This window comes from Aquarana catesbeiana, linkage group LG02, assembly GCF_042186555.1.
Source record: "Aquarana catesbeiana isolate 2022-GZ linkage group LG02, ASM4218655v1, whole genome shotgun sequence".
Lineage (NCBI taxonomy): Eukaryota > Metazoa > Chordata > Amphibia > Anura > Ranidae > Aquarana > Aquarana catesbeiana.
This window is the reverse complement of record NC_133325.1, coordinates 640,677,853-640,686,491: the sequence shown is the minus strand read 5'-3', so window position 1 is coordinate 640,686,491 and position 8,639 is coordinate 640,677,853.

Sequence of the window (8,639 nt, the reverse complement as noted above, 5' to 3'; positions counted from 1 at the left end):
CTTTGTTACGCTGGTCCCAGCTCTCTGCAGGTCATTCACTAGGCCCCCCCGTGTGGTTCTGGGATTTTTGCTCACTGTTCTTGTGATCATTTTGACCTCACGGGGTTAGATCTTGCGTGGAGCCCCAGATCGAGGGAGATTATCAGTGGTCTTATATATCTTTCATTTTCTAATTATTGCTCCCACAGTTGATTTCTTCACACCAAGCTGCTTGCCTATTGCAGATTCAGTCTTACCAGCCTGGTGCAGGTCTACAATTTTGTTTCTGGTGTCCTTCCACAGCTCTTTGGTCTTCACCATAGCAGAGTTTGGGGTGTGACTGTTTGAGGTTGTGGACAGGTGTCTTTTATACTGATAATAAGTTCAAACAGGTGCCATTAATACAGGTAATGAGTGGAGGACAGAGGAGCCTCTTAAAGAAGAAGATACAGGTCTGTGAGAGCCAGAAATCTTGCTTGTTTGTAGGTGACCAAATACTTATTTTCCACCATAATTTGCAAATAAATTCTTTAAAAAATCAGACAATGTGATTGTCTGGATTTGTTTCGACATTTTGTCTCTCATAGTTGAGGTATACCTATGATGACAATTACAGGCCTCTGTCATCTTTTTAAGTGGGAGAACTTGCACAATTGGTGGCTGACTAAATACTTTTTTGCCCCACTGTACAAGTGAAGCCGCCTATCATTTTCACTACCACCACGATGTACCGCACCACCCCCCCGCCATGTTCACCAGGCTCTGCTGTTCTGCGGTGTTGTAATTGTGGGTGTCACTGGGAAGGGCAGCAGGCGCTCAGTGGACATCCTTTTTGCTCAGCCTCACTCCTGTACACAGACCAGTGTATGACATCACTGCCTGGACTGAAGCTGTCATTCTATGGGATCAATGCTGGGTGAAGCAGCTGATGGAAGATGGTCTATGTTCCATCAGCTGCAGTGGATCAGAAAGGAGACATCCAGGGTCTAATAGACCCTAAGTATCTCCATAAAGAGTCACCTATATGCTATCACATAGGGGACTATTGGTTCCCTATGTGATAGCAATAAAAGTTATGTAAAAATAAAAATTAAACCAAGAATGTTTTAAATACATAAGGAGACATAATTTTTTTTTTAAATATAAAATTTTTTAGAGCCCTACAACACCTACAATAAATGCGTGTGTTGGGGCACCTATGTATGAAAACGGCGATTGTCCTACACATGTAATATATGAGTACGCACGCCAGAGTGAGAGCAATAATTTTAGCACTAGTGCACCTGTGTAACACTAAACTGATGACCTGTAGAGGCTTTTAAAACATTGCAGGCGCACACAATTTTAAGGTATGGGTATCTATTTACTCGGCACAACCTCATCTTCTATATTTAAAAAAAATGAGGTAATAAATTGTATTTATGTGTCCAAAAATTAACTTTAATGTATTGTTTACTGAAATGTTGCCTTTCATAAACAGTTGTGCTAATGTCAAATAACATAGAAAATTAGAACTACCAACATTTTATTCTCTAGGGTGTCTGTTTTCGAAAAAAATAAACATAATATTTTGGGGGTTTTAAGTAATCTTCAAGCCTAAAATTATTTTTAAAACATGTAAACAAAAAATTTAAAATTTAAAAAAATAGCTCCAGGACTGCTGTTGTGGAGGCGGTGGTGGGTAGAGAGGGTGGCATGAGGACAGTAATGCCGCGTACACACGATCGCACATTCTGACAACAAAATCCATGGTTTTTTCCAGACGGATGTTGGCTCAAACGTGTCTTGCATACACACAGTCACACAAAGTTGGTCGGAAATGCGAACGTCAAGAACGCGGTGACGTACAATGCATACGACGGCGCTATAAAAGTGAATTTTCAAATCAAGTGCGCCACCCTTTGAGCTCCTTCTGCTAATCTTGTGTTTATCTCATGTTGGTAGAAGTTTGGCGAGAGATGATTCGCGCTTTTCAGCCTCATGCTTTTCAGATCGTTACTGCTCTTCAGTGCTTGTGGGTTTGTATCTGTTCTTCAGTGCGTGTAGTCAGTTTGCATTTGTTTGACAGTGCGTACTATTATTATTATAGTACGTATTTGATTTTTAGTGCGTTCTTGTCCGCTTGTTTCTGATTTTCAGCTTGCTCTTCTCAGGCCTTTCTGTTTTTCAGTGCTTTCTGTTAGTTCGTTCTGACCAGCCGACAGTTTTGAAGCCATGTTGCGGTTACATACTCATCGTAGAGTTCATGCTGTGCGGGGGCTTGGTGTTGGGGTTCTTGCTTTGACCCAAGCCCAGTCCATGAACATGGTGGGGAGGAGTTCATGGACGAAGAATTGGTTGCTCCAGTGTGACCAATTCCCTCATATGCCTTTGTTGCGGGAGATCCATGAGAATAATCCTGATGATTTCAGGAATTATCTCCGGATGACGGACCCCGTTTTTCACCGTTTGTTGGCTTTGCTGTCCCCTTATATTAGCAGACAGGACACCTGCATGCGGCAAGCCATCACTCTGGAACAAAGGCTAGTCGTCACCTTGCGGTACTTGGTGACGGGGAGAAGTCTGCAGGACATCAAGTTCTCTACAGGCATCTCTCCCCAGGCTTTGGGGATCATTATTCCAGAGACCTGTTCTGCCATCATTCAGGTCCTGCAGAAGGACTATATTAAGGTAAGATTTCTCCTTTAAGATCACATTCTATGTATATAATGTTTGCTAATGTATTGTATTTATTTCATCATTCCCTAATTACTATGATTGTAATATGCTGTGAATGTCCCCTTTGTTCTCATGCATGCTGGAAGCTTTAAAACTTCCTTTTTTGTCCTTCATGCATATTTGCCTTCACTAATCTCCCCAGCATGCTATCCTGGGCTCATACACACCTAGTCTAGTCACTTAACAATGTATTTTGTCAGCTCCATAGTAGTGCTTACCCTAAACACCCCCAAAAATGCGTACAAATGTTATTTGTGTCCTTAAATTCATGCAGAGTGCCAGAGGCTTTTTTTGGGGTCCCAAAATCAATTTGAACCCTCCCTCCCCCCCAACCGCTAAGTCAACTGATACCAATCCTCTGTCTGCTGACTTTGCCAAACCCATACACACTATACCCACCTCTTTTGTGGTCAGATTTCTGTATGAATTCCCCAAAGCATGTAGTGAAAGGGCCTGCCTGAATACTTTCAAATGGTACTGTTTAAAGTTTTGTTCTCCTATTATCTTGATAGGTAATTGCAGAATGTAAAAAAGTGCTTCAATTTGTACAGTGTGTATTTATATTTTTGTATTATGACACTTCTTACCTGTCCAGTGGGCTGCCAATAGTATAAGTAAGCAGGAGCTGGCCAAAGTAACACACATTATGTATGCATTCAGCTCTCAATGAAGTGGAGAGGGTTACCTGTCCAAAACATCTCCACCCCCTAAAATTTTTACAATGGGCCATAAGAGGGGGTGAGGAATCTGATAAGTGGACCTTATATTTTTGTCTTTAAATACTCCTTCAAATAAATGTTATACTGATGTTGGCCAAGAATGTTTGTGTCTAATCTGCTTGCACTGTTTATGTGCAAAATGACTAATTTTTTTTTCCGTTTGACTCCACAGTTTCCTTTAATGCCACAGGAATGACAGACTGTGGCTTTCCAATTTGCCCAGCGGTGGGACTTTCCCAACTGTGGAGGGGCAATAGATGGGAAGCACGTCCACATCGTCCCACCCCTCAACTCGGGGTCATACTATTATAACTATAAGGGGTTTAATAGTATTGTGAAGTTGGCAGTGGTGTCGGCGACATATGAGTTCCTGTATGTGGACGTGGGGAAGAATGGCCGGATGTCGCATGGTGGAGTCATCACCCAGACCGAATTTTACAGACGGCTCCAGAATGGTGGCTTGGGATTGCCACCTGCTGAAGAGAACGTGGAAGGACTCCCGTTCGTCTTTGTCGCTGATGAAGCATTTGGTCTGGGTGAACACCTGATGCGGCCGTTCCCGATGAGGACCCTTACCCAGGACCAGAGGGTTTTTAACTACAGGCTGGCCAGAGCCAGAAGAGTGGTGCAAAATGTCTTTGGAATAATGGCCAGCTGGTTCCGCCTATTTCTCACTGCAATAAACATGGCGGAATATAAAATCAATCCTATCGTTATGGCATGCTGCATATTGCATAACATTTTAAGAAAAATGCATCGAACTACGTGGCCTCAGTTGGGACTGAGGCCGGCTTATTACATTACTTATTAAATGGAAATAATATTTACTTTGATTTACTGCTTGTGTTTCTTTTAGCTGGCTCCTAGGTTATCCAATGGGCTTTTCTTTTTTCCCTTTTTCTTCAATATTGCAAACGTAATTTTTTTGGATACATGAGGTGACAATCTCTTCTTCAGCTAACTATTATGTTGTGGGTCTGCTACACACACACACACACCTTGTTTTTGTTGTTAATGTATGTAATGCATTACTGATAAAAATGTTCATCATTTTCAGCACCATGACTGAAATTTGTGGAGTCACGAAAATGGCCTGATTGTGGCAAATTATAAAGCACTGTAGGTGTTATTTACTAAAGGAAATTCCACTTTGCACTCCAAGTGCACTGCAAAAGTGCACTTGAAACTGCACTTGTAGTGCAAAGTGGATTTGCCTTTAGTAAATAACCGTGAAAATATATACTAAATATATACGCTCGCGCTAATGGTGTATCAAACAACAAAAAATTGCAGCTGCTATACACAAAGTGATAATCACTTGAAAAGCATATAAATATAGCGCTCGCAAACACAATAAGTGAAAATATGTTGACCAAAAAGAAAGTCCAAAATACAATAAGTGAAAATAAAGTCCAAATAAAGTGACTAACGGTGCTCCAATCCAAAGTGAAGGAGTAAAGTAAGGTGCTTCAGAAAAATTCAGGTGTGCAACACCCCCTCATGTATCCCCACTTACCAGATCAGAACGACCCCCAGTTTTTCAGTCTGGTGGGTCATTTAAAGCTTGGTAAAGAAATCCTGGGATGGCGGATATGGTGATAAGTCTTCAGGTCCAGAATTCCTTAGTAGAGTTTCTCAGCCAGAAAACAGCAGGTACCCAGAAGCAAAAACAGAAGGAAACTGATGAAGTACCATTAAAAAGTTTTTATTGTAAAAGGGAGTAGGTACTTGCAACAAGTAAGATAAAACAAGCCTCAAAATGGAGCTGTGGGTGTAAAAACGTCATTCCTGGCGTGCGTTCCACGGGACCGGAAGTGACGTCAGTGATACCGGAAATAGCGTCAACGTTTCTCCCTCCCACATGGCGTCATCAAGGCAATTTTACTCAAAGCACATTCACATGTGCGTTAGAAAAGGGTTTTTGAACAAACCAACATCTTTGGTGTATAACATTTTTTTTTTTCATATTAGAAATATCCTTTTTTTGGTTAAACAGGCATGTTTCAAATAATAAAATAATACACAACTCAGGAACTTACAAAGTTCAACTTTGATAAAGTGAAGGCAATATCAGACATTAGTATGTCCAAACTGTGTTGATATTGCCTTCATCAGATGTGGTGATGTCACCCCTGTAAAAGCCAAATTTTGAAAATGCACACAAATTGTGATTCAAAATGGGGATTTCCCTCATGATCCCATGCCTAATGTCAATATGTGCTAGCTCCCATTATGGGGGATCAATGGACGTGTTTTGGGGGTGCAACCCCTTCCTCTCACCTACTTGAGTTGCGAGGAAGGGGTTGCATCCACAAAATGTGTACATTGACATCCCATGATTGGCAGATAGCACATGTTGACATACCATGTGCATCTTCAAAATTTGGCTTTTAAAATACTTTAAAACTTGTTTTTAAAAGCAAAAATACACGATAAAACGATACAATTTTTGTTTGTTTTATATTCTGCCTAAAACATCAATGATGTTCTTCATTTTTTGTTGAACGTCATTGATGTTTTCCTTTATATTTTCAAAATCACGATTGCACCCCATTATCTCCCCGATGAGGATCTGGGCACTTTCACTTGTGAAATGAGATTCTTCTTCCACAACATCCACATCACCTAAAATAAAAAAAACACCATGTATTAGAAATATGCAGGCATCCATCTATTACCTGAAGCTGTGGTCTCAGACACTCACCTGTTGTGGTGACTATTTTGCCCACTTCGTAAATTTCTCCTTCCTCCACATCCTCTGCTTGTGGTTTTGGGATTTCCCCTTCTTTAGGAGGTGGGGGGTCCCTGGTGTCCTCAGATGTCCCGAGTCTTTTTTTCCCCTATGTGAATAAAAAAAGGTATACAAGCTGAAGACATTTTTATTTCCTTTCTAAAGCTGGAACACTTACCTTTTTTGTTAAAGTTTCACCATGGAGACACCACCAGTATCCACTGGAGCACCTGTGTGGGACACCTTAACAAGTTTGTTCTGGTGTCCCACACTAGTGCTCCTGCATCCAGATGTGTAAACAGCTGCTGAGGGTCCTCTCCTTACACTGAATCAAGTTTCCATTTCATTCTAGTTACAAATACATCTAGACAACAAACTTCTTTTAATACAAATAGGCCTAAACAAATGTAGTTAACCTGTATCTGCCAAAAACATCTTATAAGTGGGCAAACGAACGATGTCTCCTACGACCGATTACTGTGCCCATGAACATGAAAGTTGCCATTTTAAACTGTACAACAGTAAAGAAAAGCACATGGAGCAGCATGCAAGTAATAATAATAATAGGAACACACGACAAATACTTTTTAGAAGCAGTTTCCTGATCTTTCTGTACTGATCGTGCTCCCTCAATTTCAGGCCTGACCAGCGTTTCCTCAGTTGATCCTTGGATCGTCGTACCCCAAAAGTCCTGTGCAGACTTTTCACAACTTTATCATGGCCTTTCTCACATTTGGGTTTAGGTAAGGTCCATGCTTCCCATCATAGTCGGCCCTCTTCAAGATGTCCACCATCTCCACCATCTCTACAAAGGACATATTTGAGGCCTTTAATCTCCTCCAGGAAAGGGATGTTCGTGGCTTCGGGCTTTCGTCGTTGCTGCTGCTGTCTGCATGCACCTGCTGTGTCTCCCCACTGCGTCGAAAGACAAGGGGTGGGGAATACACTAGAAAGAACGTCAGGGGTGGGCGGAGTTTAAAGCATGCGCAGTGTATATAAAGCGTAACATGCATGTGTCGTACGTACGATCTGTGAGCGGTGGAAGGAGTACCGGAAGCGACGATCGTGATAACGAAGGTAACATTTTAAGTTGGTGCATCAGTGGCCTATACTGCTTAGCGATTGAGGCCTATATTGGGTCAAGATTATGAGAGTCGCCTGACATTAGGGTTTGTCTTGTGTTTTGTCTTGCAGAGAAAATGGATCCCTTCAATGGTAGGGAATTTCTAGCAATATTCATTGATATGTTCAGGGAGCTGCCCTGTCTGTTGCAGCTGAACCACCCGTTTTTTTATAAGCAAACAAAGAGGCAGGCAGCGCTGGAGAAACTGCTTGAATTTGTGAAGCCGATGATCCCCATGGCAGACATCAAGTATTTAAAGTCCAAAATTGGTGGCATGAGGAGTACTTATAATAGGGAGCGCAAGAAGGTCCAGGATTCCCTGAGATCTGGAGCTGCAGATGACGTTTATGTACCCAGGCTGTGGTACTATGACAGGCAGCATTTTCTGTCAGACCTGAGTGAACCCGGGCCAGCACGCTCCATTCTTCCTTCAAGGCTTCCTTCCCTCCCAGCTGAGGCTCCCGATGACCAACCTGGGCCTTCCAGGCAGCAACATGTGGAGGAGCCCAGCTTGAGTAAGGTATAGCATTCTTAAAAATATTTCTGGTTGTCAAACTAATGATGTTAAATAGATGTTATTTTGATCACTAATTTATGATTTCATAAAGTATTTTACATATCAATAGACAGTAGTAGACAAAAATGATTGTGACAAGAATGAAAAATGCTGGGGTCAGAATGATAGCCTTTTCTATTTATTAACATTCAATTTGCAACAGTCATGAGCTGAAAATTGTTGGTGATTGCTGAACAAAAAACTAAAACTATGTCCCTTTTTCATACACAGGAAAGCCTCAGCCAGGCAGTGGAAAGTGGCAGCCAGGAGGTGGCCGAGCCCAGTAGCCTGCCCGAATCCCAGGTCCCTCCCCTCTGCATTCCAACAAAAACTCCCAGGAAGAGGAGTAACCTGGAGAAGGCTACAATTGGCCTATTTCGGAAGGCTACTGCGGCCCTCAGAACCCTCCCCCAATAATCAAGAGAAATATGCCTACATGGCAGCCTGCAAAATGCAGGAAATGGAGGAGGGCCAACGCCTCTTATGTGAGTATCTGATCTTACAAGCCCTAAATAAGGGGTTGAGGGGCAAACTCACAAGCCAAAGCCACATTTGTGAGTTCAACCATGGTCCTCTTCCTCCTCCACCTCCACCTCATCCTCCTCCATCTCCTGCCACAACTACAACACCACAGCCACAGCCTGAAAGGAAGCCTGGAAGGAAGTGTGTAAGGAAGACCAGAGAGTGATGGCTTGGGTTCAGTCTGGTCTGACAAAAGATGCAGGCTGTGGTATGACCACAGCCTGGGGACATATATGTCATCTGCTGCTGTTCCTGATCTCTTGTAGTCCTGGACCGGATTGTGCTCACTAT